Raw genomic sequence first — 14,592 nt, 5'->3', positions numbered from 1 at the left:
TCGATGCATGCTGATATGTTCGATGTTGAATCAGAAAAAAAAACACCCGTCCGCTCTGAATTGTTCTGTTTTTGGTTTCCTGTCGGTTCTTTCTCACTCAGCAGAACATGGTTTTTGGTTTCTTATGGTCCTGGACACTCTGGGAGAAAAAGATGAATATATATTTAAAAAAGAAAACACTTGTTTAAAAAAGGAAGCATGTATGTTTTCTACTGTTTGTACTTGGTATATTCATGTTGCCCTGCTGCTTATGTGCCAATGTTGTGGGACAGATTTACATTTGGCCACTCATGCAACTATTTTGTGGTGTCGTCTAAGAATGTAAAACATGAAATAAAACATTTGGTTATTTTTTTTAATATGTTCCCTCCTCCTTTGGTGTGTGTCTCAGTCTGTGTGTGTCTGTGTGTGTGTGTGTCTCTGAGTCTGAGTCTATGTGTGTCTGTGTGTGTGTGTGTGTCTCTGTGTGTCTCTGAGTCTATGTGTGTCTGTGTGTGTGCGTGTGCGTGTGCCTGTGTGTGTGACACGTACGACATCAATACAACATTACAGCCACAATAGCAGCTGTGTGTGAGGACTTGTGGCTCTGTGGGGGCTCAGCAGCAGCAGCCATTGATGAGGTCCTCGCTGCTCAGCTGAGAGATAACAGACGTCAATGGAAACCAATTTATCCACAGCAGGGTCAGTTATTAACCTCCACCACCTGACATGGAGCTGGCTGCGTGATCTATCTATAGAAGGTTCTTTTACTTGGAACTTTGTGAGTGTAGCTGAATGTTCATGTTAATAATTTAACCATTTCAGTTGCTGCGGCCACATTACAGTCTCAGTCAGGGTGCTCACTGATTGGACAGATTGGTGATGTCATCGTGCATCATCCAGGTGACCCAGTCACCGCTGTCATTACATCATGGAGTGACAGACAGCGCTCAGTCAGCCTGGGTATGTTATTGATCTCATGACAAACAGAACGGTTCTGTAAGGAACGACCTGAACACACCCAGCAGCTCCAGGTCCTCCTGTTCACAGCAGTGAGGCGTTCACTGACCTTCTCTGGCCTGAAGACAAAGAGCAGCCCTATTTCATTAAACACACTGACTGTGTGAACCATCGCGCCGACACAGCTCACATACCCTGTAAAAGCCTTCAAATCTTCCAACAGAACCACAGCATCAGCCGGCCCCGTTTCATCGCAGCACTCCATTTTTTATTGTCGCTATTAACATGAATATCGACAGATTCTCTCAGCGAAGAGCATCCCGCTCGCCGCCAGCCGCGGCCCCTCATCCATTCTCCTATCCTCCCAGTGCACACATCATCTGTTCTGGGCTCCTGGGCGATACATCACCGTGGCGGGTCAGAGAAAAGCTCTTTAAGTTGCATAAACACAGCGTCGCCCACAGGCTGCTGTGATGGATGGGGCCGCACACAGAAAACAGAGCGGCACTCCTCCAGGAGCTGACCGAGCAACATCAACCGCCATCGCTTTAACCAGAGAGGACGCTCAGGTCAGGACGCCGTCACAGGCCAGAGGTCGTCCAGCGGGTCAAACACGAGCAGCACCTGAACACTGTCTGTCAAAATGTTTATAAAGCAGCTCAACAGCAGCAGATCATCACTCATCACAACGAGGATGAGGCTCAGGATCAGACACACACTCCATCCTGTCTGCAGTCAGTGTGTGTGCAGAATCACTCAGGTATCCAGACAGAGATCAGCTGCAGGTCAGACAGAGACTCTCTGAGTGTTGGTCATGTGACTGCTGTGACCATGTGACTCCACCATGGCTTCCTGCTTGTTGCTGAGGGGCCCTGAGTGCTGTCTGCAGGTCCTTCCTGCTGTCAGGCTCCACCTCAGACGTCAGTAAGAGAAGGATCAATAGAAGTCCTCTGGTTTACCAGTGAGTCCTGAACACATCGTTTTCAGTCAAGAATCGATCAGCGCACTCATGTAAGCATTCACAGGTCAGCCCTGTCCTTCGTCTTCATTCTCCGGCAGATTCACCTGTCTACAGAGCTGCTGTTGTCATGGTAACGGCAGCCCTGTCTATGCCTCTGTGATGTATGTGAACCCCCACATACATCACAGATGTTTCTACAGTATATATGAGTGCAGCGCCTTATGAAGGCCTCGACTGCACAGTGACCGAGAGTCAGTGATGGATGGAGCGCACAACTAACACAACAAGAGCACAACTAATAATCTGTGTCACATGGTACTGTTGGGTCCTGCAGGTTTAATGGAGGAGAACCTTTAAGACATCATTCACATTTTCTCTTCCATTTACTACTGTGTGGATGCTTTCATTCACCTGGATGGGGTGAGGGCTGTGGGGTGGAAAGGGTTAAGAAGTGTAAAGGTGGTCCCTGAGGGGGTGTCAGTGTTTAGTAGGTATAAGTGCTCTATAAGAAGATGATCAGAACATCATTGGTTACATAAGACAGTGATGACTTGTGTTACCCCACAGCTGCTCTTCAAAGCAGGTCCCTGGGCTGATGGTGGTCACCTGAGGCCGTGTTCACAAAGACCCTCAGCACTGAGCTTCCCTTAGTGAGAAAAACCTCAGGATGATGAGGTTTTCTGAGAGTTTCCCCTTATAATGGAGACTAAATCAGATCAAAGTGAGTCACCAAACATCTCAGCCCTTAAGGCCTTAAAACCTGTTCAGAGTAGAGAGGAGGACTTTAGGAGTTCCTCAAACAGAGAGGGGAGCCCAGGGGTTTGGCCTGGCCTGTCAGAGCTGCTGCAGACTTGCAGTGTGTTTCCACTCTGTCCTCATGTCCCCTGCACACCCACTCTGCTGCTTCACTTTGTGGCCCTGAAAAACCTTTAGGAACATCCAGCGCTCATGTCTGCTCAGATTTTTAACGCTGAAAAAGTTTTTGAAGTTTCTCAGGTGAAGGTTTCACTCAGGCAAGACGAGCACAGCTGCCCCAGCCACCGACTGCAGAGAGCCATGAGGACAGCTGCATTTATAATGGCACCGTCTGTGTGTGACGGGCCCAGCAGGCCGACTGAGCTCCAGGAAGAGGCCAGTGCCCAGCTCTCCACCCACAGAGCATGCACCACATCTCACAACATGAGTAGTAAGTCCCTTGATGCTGGTGTTCAGCGTCACCTTGTTGCCTGCTGCAGATAAACTCTACTGATGGTCGCTGGGATTGAGCGGCGATTGATGACTTATTTATAAGGAACAAACCTGTGAGTTTTGCAGTGCAGCAGAGAACCATCTCTGTCTCTAAACAAACATGTACTAGTTTAAAAGTTATTCTGGGTAACAGACGGCCTGAGCCACTCAGACGTTTGATAAGTCTTCTGCTCAAAGCTCTGCGCTCGGCCGGAATTTTTCGTGGGTGCACTAAGAGGAGATTTACTTTACAAGTGCAGAACATCCCAAAGCGGCCGGAATCTGCAGCTGAGTTCTTATTAACAGAGTCACCAGGGAGAGAAACGTCACAGCCGCAGAAGCAGAGCTGTCGGAGGCAGAGGCGAACCTGCACCTCCAGGCCTTCATTATCAGCTGCAGTCATTCAGCGCATACCGCACGCCCTAAAACACCCCAGGGGACATCAAGAGGCAATGTTCAAGTGAGACAAAACAACCACAGACAAACTTCTGGACTTCACATCAACAAAAGGCTCCACAAAGAGCCTCAAAATATCCACAACACCCTTTGCACGCTTGTGTGTCCATCAGCTGAAGATCTGCCCCCTCACTCCTGTCCTGTGTCCACCTCCACCTTGCAGGAAATAATGAGCTGGTTAAAAACAGCAGACCTCAGACTGTGCAGTGCTGTCTGGAACTTTGAAAGGCTGCACCGAGGTGGCAATATATCAGCTGAGGTCTGCAGAGCAGAGAGAAGGTCTTCAGAGCAAAGAGGGGGTCTGCAGAGCAGAGAGAAGGTCAAACACAAGAAGACATAAGAAGACACACAATAACCAGAGGTTGACACACTGACTGAAAGAAGGATGATCTAACTAACATGATCCTGATTGTTCTACCTGCTGGAAACGGGAACAGCTGGCTGTGTCTCTCTGAACATGAGAGGGTGCAGAGGTTTCAGGAGGGAAGAGGGTCCATTCACACAATTACACAAATATGTTCTGTATTTATGTTCACCATCTTTAACTCAGGGTGTCACATTGTTTTTCTCAAGTTTCCACAGGTCTTTGTGTGATTTAAAATGGCTTTAATGTCCTTAGTTACCAGCAGGTTACTGTGAGGGCAATGGTTTACAGTCCTGGCTGAGGCTTTACAAGAATTCAATGGTTGCCACTCTGACGATAGCTGAATTTCAGATCAAAGAAAAATGATGTGGGTCCCCACCTGGTCATGGAACACTGGACCAGCTCTTAACCTCTTTTGGAGGTCAAAGAGAAGGAAGTCCAGGAGCTTAACTCCACTGGCTACAGGCTACACCTCACCCCCACCTCCACCTGGAGTACCACACTAACATGCACATCTTTAGTATGAGGAAGCTGGAGTACCCTAACAACACAGAAAGGCCCCAAACTTAAACCTGACTTAACTTTGACACCAACCAGTCACTCAGCGCAGCAGCAACACTGTTTGACGTCACATGTTTGTGATCGATCGTCATCTGTTCCTCATCTTCTCGGCCTCACAGCTGCAGTGAAATCAAGGGTCATTAAAACCTAACTGAGGACAGAATGAAGAGCAGCATCTAACAGTCATCCAGCAGTGAATCCGTCTGCAGCTGCTGCAAACTCTCCGCTTTGTTAGGCGGCTAAGTGAGCCTGTAGCTGAGCATTTTTCAAACAACACATTTAGTTGCGCTTGCAGAGCGAGCTGGTCTGGAGTGGATCCACTGCCCCACCACTTAGCAGCACATGTAGAACCTGAGGTGATAAAGACAGCAGTCACCACGGCCAGCCGGAGCACACAGAGCGATTTAGTCCGTGTGCGACCTGTAATCTCTAAACCAGGGGCGTCCAATACATTGATTCAAAATGATTACTCCATCATTTCTTTACAGCGATGTCCCACTTTCTCCTGATGGCTTGTGTTATTGCCTGTGTCTGTGAGGGCAAGTGTCCAAGAAGTGAGAGCTCTTACTCTTAGCACAAGATCTTTGAACAACACGCAATGTTTGGGCCATGTCAACAGACTGGACAGCTGAGAGACAGAGGACTGTTTCCAGAGTCTGGATGGAGGATGAAGAGTGAAGTTGTTGCTTTTATAACGTCCCATCATGATGCCCATTGGTTCATTAGTTTCACTTAAAGTGGATTAACTAGGTAGCTTGTGTCTGCTAACATAAGTCCTTCCTTTAACGACGGGCTGATTAATATTAAAGCAGGAATAACTCCTTCGCCTCTGAATGAAACAGACATAAGTATTAAGGTAATGTGGGTGTGAGCAGCTGTGTGCGTCTGCTGCCGCTCTCTTTGTCCTGTTTGACTACAAGCCCGCCTGCTGTCTTCAAACCTTTTTATTCTTTTGTCCAACACCATCAGTCAGCAGCAGACCTGACAAAAGGCCCAGCAGAGCGCTGACTTGGAGCCACCACCCAGCAAGGTCCACCTCTGTCCTTCAGCCAGCAGAGCAGGACATCCATCTCAATCCTCCACAGCTGGCTCGCCAGGAACATCCCCTCAGGGGTGGGGAGGGAGGTCGGGGTGGATGAGAAAGAAAGAGAAAGACTTGGCGGTGAGGAAAGTACTCAACCTAACTGCTCATCGCTGCCGCATCAACTGCCCATTTCCACTGACAACACTTTGACAAAGTGCCCGAAATGCATCGTCGCAGATTATAAATATTTCACCCATCCCAAACTTCGCAAAGGAAACGGCTCATCCGAGTCATGAACCCAAGACCTCTCACACCCAAAGCATTTCTGATCACGTGATCAGATCTGGACACCCCTACTAATCAGTTACATTTAGGCCACACAATGACACATCTGGGTATTTTTGTGATGTCATCTGACCACAGGACTGAAACTTAAAAGTCCCCAGGCTCTGGGATGATGGTGGTTCAAAATGTAGCTGTTCACTTAGGAGCCTGCAGTGTCCCTGATCCAACCATCCACTACGTATCTGCACAGCTATAGACAGCAGCTGGTAAAACAGAGATATTAACTTTAAGAAAACATAAGTCAGGTTTTCATTCTGTACATTCAAACCTCGATTGTACAGTCTATAAAGACAATAACCACAGGAGAGCATCTTCATGTCTGTAAGGTTTAGTAGACACACAAAGTCTTACAGAGACACACTAACAAATCAATCGCACAATGAGGTCCAGTCTGTTCATCCAATGGCAGAGTCTGTTCCATGTGGCTCTAAATCTGACTGCTACAAAAGGTTTCCCCACACATCACAGACCAGTGTTGGTAATATAAATATATAATGAAAGGAACGACTAAAGGTTTATCAGCATGAGTCAAAGTAAACTGTGGGGGCACCACTACATCTGATCTACACCTAGGCGTCGTTCCAACGATGATCTGACGGTGGTGACACAAGCCTTCACCCTGCACGTCACTGGATCCCCGAAGCTCCTTCAAAAGTCACACCCTCCTCTTAGGTTCTTATGTGGACAGGGTCAGGGTTCAGAGTACACCCTAAACGAGTCTCTCTGGTCAGCCAGCAGTCAGTGTTCACCTCCGGGTCAGATCCCTGGTCCTCAGCCATGAGAAGGAGGCCGTCAGGCCCGAGCCTCTGAGCAGCCATCCTGGAGGTCATCATGGACCTGAGGACAGAAAACACAGCCAGCAAAGATCCCAGAATAATCACACAAAGCCACAGGGACTCCTCCAAGGACCTGCATCAAAGAAAACCATTAGCAACACATCAGGAGGAGTCCACAGGTCAGAGGGCACAGCTTCCTCTACACTGTGTTAGAGTCAGTACAGGAGTAAGATCTGCCCGCTGGACACAGCTGCTGTGAACAGAGACTGATGGGTTAATCACATACATCAGATCACCAAGTCTGATTTCTGGACCAGCCTCCTTTCAGTGCTGGAGACTGGTCAGGACCAGGTCCCTTTGAAGCAGCCTGAGAACCAGCTGCAGGCAGCTCATGAGCATCCAGGCTGTTCCAGGACTCTGTGGACACCGTTTGCCCTTTAAATGATTTCAATACCACACATTACACCTTGACTCTGAGAGGCCATTAGGGGTCAAAGGTCAGCATCCAGCCAATGTATTCCAGTACTCATGCAGAGACTCACCAACTTGTTTCGAGTGTTACACTCTCAGACACTCTTTGGTTCAAACCCTTCACACAGGTAAAACACTGTTTCATTAACCCTTCGCATGAAGCTGTTGTACCAGCATTTAGCATTGTAGTGGCTGCAGGAGCTGCAGTCTGGTCACCATCCTCTTTTCTCACATTGGTGAAACAGCTCAATGAAGCTGCTAGAGTTCAGAGTTCTTAGGGTTAATAAATGACAGCAGACTCTTCCAACAATGCCTTAGTTGTTCATCATGAGCTCTACCTGTGGTGACACTCAAAGATAATCACTTCCGTCCAAACTGGTCACCTCAAACTCCAGCATGGAACATGTTAAAGGTCATCCTGCCCCAATGACTTTAGGAGGAAACACTGTTTCATTAACCCTTTGCATGAGGCTGTCTGAGCAGAGCGTAGCCGAGCTACCAGGATGTAAGAAGGCCCAGGTCAGCTCAGGTCCTTAATTTGACGCTGCCCACACAGAAATAAAGGCCTTTGCCTTTCTGGTCCCTGTGTGTCCACACGTGAGGGACACTTGTTTTAACCTCTGACGACCCAACATTGTCACCTTTGATTGAATTTTAACCCACACTGGAAATGCCGTCATTTGTATTGATCGTCATCGTGAACATCACCCTGCTTTTCAGACACACCCTTTCATGTCCAGTAACCACTTGGTGTTTAAAAACCAACTCATCATTGAAACCATATTTCACCAACACCCTGATCTTCACACACACCTTCATGTTCAACCATCACTTATTTGTATGAACTCATCATTAAACATTGTTGCTTTGATCCATATTTCATCATTTTTCTCTCAAACCCAACACAGGATCATGCAAACAGCTGCTTTCATCACACCTCCATGAACCCACCGTTACCTTCTTCGTACCTTTGAACTTTCACCTTCTTGTGTTAACCCTTGTGTACACATTCCTTGAATTAGCAGCCTTTGAAATGTCATTTTTCAACCGTTCTGCACCCGGTTCAGTTTCAACAAACACCTTTGCAGAGAGCTTCACCACCTTTATTCATGTGTGTCACATGACCTGATATGACAGCAGCCATCACACTCAGTCACATCATGGGCAGCAGACCTCCATGGATCCCAGGGCTTAAAACTTTGAACACATCATTCTCACATTAGATGGCATGTCCACCTCCTGTACCATTAAACAGCATGTTTGCTTTGAACCATGTTTCATGCGTCTTTTCGTTTCCTCTTGTGGCAACAAACCAACACAGACTCATGTCAAACAGCTGATTTAATCCCACAGTTCAATAAACCCATCAAGACCTTTGTACCTCTGAACATTCACCATCCTGCATTAAGCCTGTGAATCAGCAGCCTTTTTAAAGTCATCTTCCACCCACTGCAGCCTGTTTCATAGTTTCACTACATGTTTGTGCCACTGTTACTCACCATCTGATGGCAGCAGCTGTCACACCAGTCCTCGTTGGCCACGCCCACTTCCATGACAGTCAACAGCCTGAAATAGATCCTTTCAAACGCTCCATTATTATGACATAATGTGTGCATACAAACCCTGAGGATGTTCAAGCAGCACAACAATCTGTGGACATTGCATATTGTAGTATTAATAAAACCACGTACCTTCAAAATGATTCATCAGCTGCAACAGTGGGGTGTAGACTGCAGCTCTCCCCTAGGAGGAAAACACTGTGCTGCATCAATCCTGACACAAACTGATGTGACAACGTACAACACCACCCCCACCCACTTACTATTTGAAGGTCTGATCTTCAAACAGACCACAGTGGATGGATAGAAGCAGGGAGTCTCCAAATGGCACCTGGATTTCTTCTAGATCTCAAACAAACTTCAGAATTCACCAACATCACTTCACTGTTCTTAAGAATCATCACATGCTACCCAGCTCCTGTCCCAACATCTTCTAGAGTCACTCTTACATTAACCAAACTCATGACAGACGAAGAGTTTCACCAAGGCTTCACTTCATACATGACATCTAACTTCATTTAAACATCTTACTACACATCTAGCAGCAGCTTGATACATGCAGGTTATTCTGTCTGTCAGCGCTCTCAAGAAAGCGGCTCAGAGGATTCAGGCTACACTTCTTCTCTGAACCTCTGGATCCAGCTGATGTGTGACTCGGATCATTTGGTGCCATCAGGGTTGATTCTGAGGAGGAACCTGCAGGTACAAGACAACATCACAGTCTTTCATAAAACTACCATACCGTGGTATCTTACATACCGTGTATGTATCTTACCTGAACGCACCGTCTCTTCCCGATTCTGCACGTTTCAGACAGCTGATCAGAACTCTAGACACCTGTAACAGAGACAGAGGCTGTTAGGAAAAGGACAGACAGCCCCAAACTGCTCCGTTAAAGGTCAACTCTGAACCTTGGCTCCATTCTCTGACACACCACACCATCATGCTCCTTTCATTTTGTGTAAATTGTTGTTCTGTACACTACTTTAACCCTAGACTGTCCACAGAGTGCTGCAGTCAGTGTCTTCATAGGCCTGTGGCTAAGGGGGTATTTTAGCATCATTGCTGCCTCCTCACTAGGAGACAAGTGTAAAGAACAGTCCCATCCCAGAGCCAAGCTATGACCCAACAGAACTTTATCCTATAGAGTCAGTGTTAATACGACAGCCTGATTATTCAACCAATCAGCTGTGGGGTTCTGGGCATGGGCAGACTGCCAACTACAGCTGCTAACTTCACAGTGAGCCAAAAGCAGCACAGGAGAAGAAATGCACTGATATTTGGTTGAAGCAACTGTTTGAAACGGCATTTTACATTTACCCTGACAGATCACTGCAGCGGTCCGAGCAGGCCTCTGTACTGAAGGACTGAATGGGAGGCTGAAAGACACAGAAAAGGGAGAAGAACATAAACACATCAGCTCTACTGGGCAATGTAGCCAATGTTAGCTTCCTCACCAGTTAATATCACCCTGTGTAACATGAAGGAAAGACTCCAAGAGGTCAACGACATCCAGACCACATCATCATCATGGCCACTCTGACACAAAGATGCACATGTTAGCAACTACTGAGGTTAACATGTTAAACAAAGCTCCAAGCTTCAGTTTCTTACAAACCTTTCAGTGTAGTCATCTTCTCTTCTTCATGCTTCACCGCTCACAAAATGGTTCAAATGAAATATGGCATCAAATTGGTGGAGTTAAATTCGTCAAATCAAATTCGTAGAGTTGAATACGCCAGACTGAACATCAACATTCTTTCAAACAGATCAGCTGCATCACTTTAGGGAGCGACTGACACGGCAGTCATGTAAAAACCAGCACAACAAGATCTGTCTTACCTTCTGTGGACTTCCCTATGAGGAACACATGTTATCACAACACAGCTGGTGTGTGTAGAAGAGAGGAGGCTTCTTGTGCAGCTATCGATGACAACCAATGTGGGGAGTTTAGTGTTCATAGAACTTCAAACTACACAACATGGCGCTCTCAAAGATAACTCTACAAGGTTTGTGTGAGCCGGAAAAGAAAGTCAGAAACAGGCAGAGGACAGCCAGAGGACAGCCAGAGGTCAGAGGCCCACTTCATGAAGGAGGTTCAGCTGCAGGTACACCTGGACTCTGGCCAGAGAAGTGCTGTGTGAGGAGGCCGTGTCATTATCTGTAACACCAACAGGTGAAAAATGGAGAACCTAAAAAACACACTCCTCTCAGGCTGACCACACTCAGCTTCCACTAAACCTGCTTTGTGAAATGGGCCCAGTAACACAATGAACACTTACACATGACCTGAACTACTGGGGTTAACATAACGAGTGCGCGCATGACAAACAATACACAAGAGCAAACGGGTTATCGGAGGTTGATGGGTTAAGTCACCTTCTGTGGATTGAAATGAAGACTCCTCACACAAAAATACTAAATAATGGACTAAAAATCAGGCGCACTAATGAACTGCCATGATGGGAGAGGGACAGAGCGAAAGGCACACAGGCCAGGAGCACAGCTGTGGCGTGGAAGCCAGAAATCAAATTACTACGACGACGACTTAACTCAAATGTACCAGCTGAGCAACACACATGAAAGAACTGAGACATTTTTAAAACAACCAGATAAACATGAGAGAGAGAGGAAAGGTTTGGACCAGCTGGTAGATGAGCCTAAAAATGATCAGGGCATCACTAACCTTTATGTGGGAGCTTCAGCTTCTCTTTGAGTTTGGACTGAGTCAATCTGCCGTGTCCAAACATCCCACACACCGAGCTCCACGTCTCATCACACCCCTCGCCTGTGGCAGAGAACAGCCCATTAGGATGTGTGAAGCTCGTGGAAACCAAAACTTCTTCGTCCCAGTTAAATGTCAAATGTCTGAACCACTAACCAGCAAACTGAGAACACGTTTAATGGCTCGAACTGAAGCTCCTGCACCAACACAGCATGCAGCTCCTGTCAGAGAGAAGCACAGTTTAACCCTTAAACCTTCAAGGTTTTGTAAATTTTAAATTCTCACAATGGAAGAAATTTGTGTCATGATATAGAAGATTAAAGGAAAGAAGCAGCGAACCTCCCTTTACAGCCCTTCAGAGACTTCTACAGGAAAGTCTCGACTGTTTACAGTATTGTAATCATTGATTAGGAACCTGCAGGTGCTCTTACTGTCAGCCAGCAGTCAGTGTTCACCTCCGGGTCAGATCCCTGGTCCTCAGCCATGAGAAGGAGGCCATCAGCCCGGGCCTCTGAGCTTTCATGGACCTGAGGACAGAAAACACAGCCAGCAAAGATCCCAGAATAATCACACAAAGCCACAGGGACTCCTCCAAGGACCTGCATCAAAGAAAACCATTAGCAACACATCAGGAGGAGTCCACAGGTCAGAGGGCACAGCTTCCTCTACACTGTGTTAGAGTCAGTACAGGAGTAAGATCTGCCCGCTGGACACAGCTGCTGTGAACAGAGACTGATGGGTTAATCACATACATCAGATCACCAAGTCTGATTTCTGGACCAGCCTCCTTTCAGTGCTGGAGTCTGGTCTGGATGATACACAGCTGTTACCAGCACTTGTTTCAGTCAGCAGGTCAGGACCAGGTCCCTTTGAAGCAGCCTGAGAACCAGCTGCAGGCAGCTCATGAGCATCCAGGCTGTTCCAGGACTCTGTGGACACCGTTTAAATGATTTCAATACCACACAGAGGCCATTAGGGGTCAAAGGTCAGCATCCAGCCAATGTATTCCAGTACTCATGCAGAGACTCACCAACTCGTTTCCAGTGTTACACTCTCAGACACTCTTTGGTTCAAACCTTTCACACAGGTGATCAGAGCTTGGCCTGTGAAAAACTGACACAAAAAATGGAGGCAGACCTGGGGCCAAAGGAGGGTCTGCCATTTTGTTTGTACCAACATTTAGCATTGTAGTGGCTGCAGGAGCTGCAGTCTGGTCACCATCCTCTTTTCTCACATTGGTGAAACAGCTCAATGAAGCTGCTAGAGTTCAGAGTTCTTAGGGTTAATAAATGACAGCAGACTCTTCCAACAATGCCTTAGTTGTTCATCATGAGCTCTACCTGTGGTGACACTCAAAGATAATCACTTCCGTCCAAACTGGTCACCTCAAACTCCAGCATGGAACATGTTAAAGGTCATCCTGCCCCAATGAGTTTAGGAGGAAACACCGTTTCATTAACCCTTTGCATGAGGCTGTCTGAGCAGAGCGTAGCCGAGCTACCAGGATGTAAGAAGGCCCAGGTCAGCTCAGGTCCTTAGTTTGACGCTGCCCACACAGAAATAAAGGCCTTTGCCTTTCTGGTCCCTGTGTGTCCACACGTGAGGGACACTTGTTTTAACCTCTGACGACCCAACATTGTCACCTTTGATTGAATTTTAACCCACACTGGAAATGCCGTCATTTGTATTGATCGTCATCGTGAACATCACCCTGCTTTTCAGACACACCCTTTCATGTCCAGTAACCACTTGGTGTTTAAAAACCAACTCATGATTGAAACCATATTTCACCAACACCCTGATCTTCACACACACCTTCATGTTCAACCATCACTTATTTGTATGAACTCATCATTAAACATTGTTGCTTTGATCCATATTTCATCATTTTTCTCTCAAACCCAACACAGGATCATGCAAACAGCTGCTTTCATCACACCTCCATGAACCCACCGTCACCTTCTTCGTACCTTTGAACTTTCACCTTCTTGTGTTAACCCTTGTGTACACATTCTTTGAATTAGCAGCCTTTGAAATGTCATTTTTCAACCGTTCTGCACCCGGTTCAGTTTCAACAAACACCTTTGCAGAGAGCTTCACCACCTTTATTCATGTGTGTCACATGACCTGATATGACAGCAGCCATCACACTCAGTCACATCATGGGCAGCAGACCTCCATGGATCCCAGGGCTTAAAACTTTGAACACATCATTCTCACATTAGATGGCATGTCATATCACAATAATTCATTCAGTATGTACCAGCTCAGCAACAACACACATGAAAAAACAGACATTTTTGTTTGACTATTCACATTTTTAAAACAATCGATCAGATAACAGACATGAGAGAGAAGTTGATGAAAAGGAAGGGTTTGGCACAGCAGCCAAGAAGAACCCAGGGGTTAATAACATAACACAGTTCTGTCTTACCGTTTGTTGATTTGTTTGCTGGTAGATGAGCCTAAAAAATAAAAACATCACACAGAACATCTGGTTAGGACCCAGTTTGGGCCGTTAGTGAACCTATCAGTGTGTTCGGCCTCTGTAACATGACGCCTTGTCTCATTACAGTAATCTCTGATTAGGTCGTGGTCTAGCTGAGAAAGTACATGATGTGTATTATATCAAAGTTCTTAAATCCTGACTTGTTTCATTAACTCATTAATTTATTTAAAGGCTGGAGTAATATGTGAATATGAACGGGCCTGTGGGCTTCGTGCTCAGCTGCTCACACAGTTTATTCATGCTAGCTCTAAGTTTTATTTGCCACCTTATTAAAAACAGGCATTAGAGCCCAGTACGTCACACACAAACATTATTCATGTAACGCGGTTAAGATTTACAAACAAGCTAACACACCTGGCTACAATTAGCAGCGTTGATTAGCATTAGTGAGCTAAGGTAGCTAACAATTCAAGGCATGCTAACCTTTAAGTGAGTTCCAGCCTCTCTTTGGAGTTTGGACCGAGTCTTTCTGCCGTGTCCAAGCGTCCCACACACCGCGGAGCTCCCGCGTCTCATGTCCTCACCTGCGGCAGAGAGACACCTGTGAGGATGGCTGAAGGTCCAAACGGCTCGGTCCAAGTTAAACATCAAATGTCAGAGAGACTCACTGTGACCGGCGGAGACACCGGGAGACACCGGGAGACACCGTCAGAGACGCCGTGTGTCCGCTCCGAC

General features: G+C 46.7%; 1 long non-coding RNA gene across 1 annotated transcript; it reads right to left on the bottom strand.

Annotated features, from left to right (window-relative positions):
* Window positions 1–13,842: 13,842 nt before the first annotated feature.
* LOC114451135 (uncharacterized) lies at window positions 13,843–14,592 on the bottom strand. The gene is made up of 3 exons (XR_003672181.1): window positions 14,526–14,592; window positions 14,341–14,441; window positions 13,843–13,873 (listed from the first exon to the last, which is right to left on the bottom strand). It is a non-coding gene; the product is annotated as an uncharacterized LOC114451135 (long non-coding RNA).

Source organism: Parambassis ranga, chromosome 18 (assembly GCF_900634625.1).
Source record: "Parambassis ranga chromosome 18, fParRan2.1, whole genome shotgun sequence".
In the NCBI taxonomy this organism is placed as follows: Eukaryota; Metazoa; Chordata; class Actinopteri; family Ambassidae; genus Parambassis; species Parambassis ranga.
Note: the sequence above shows the minus strand (reverse complement) of the source record. Positions and strands in the feature narration are given on the sequence as shown.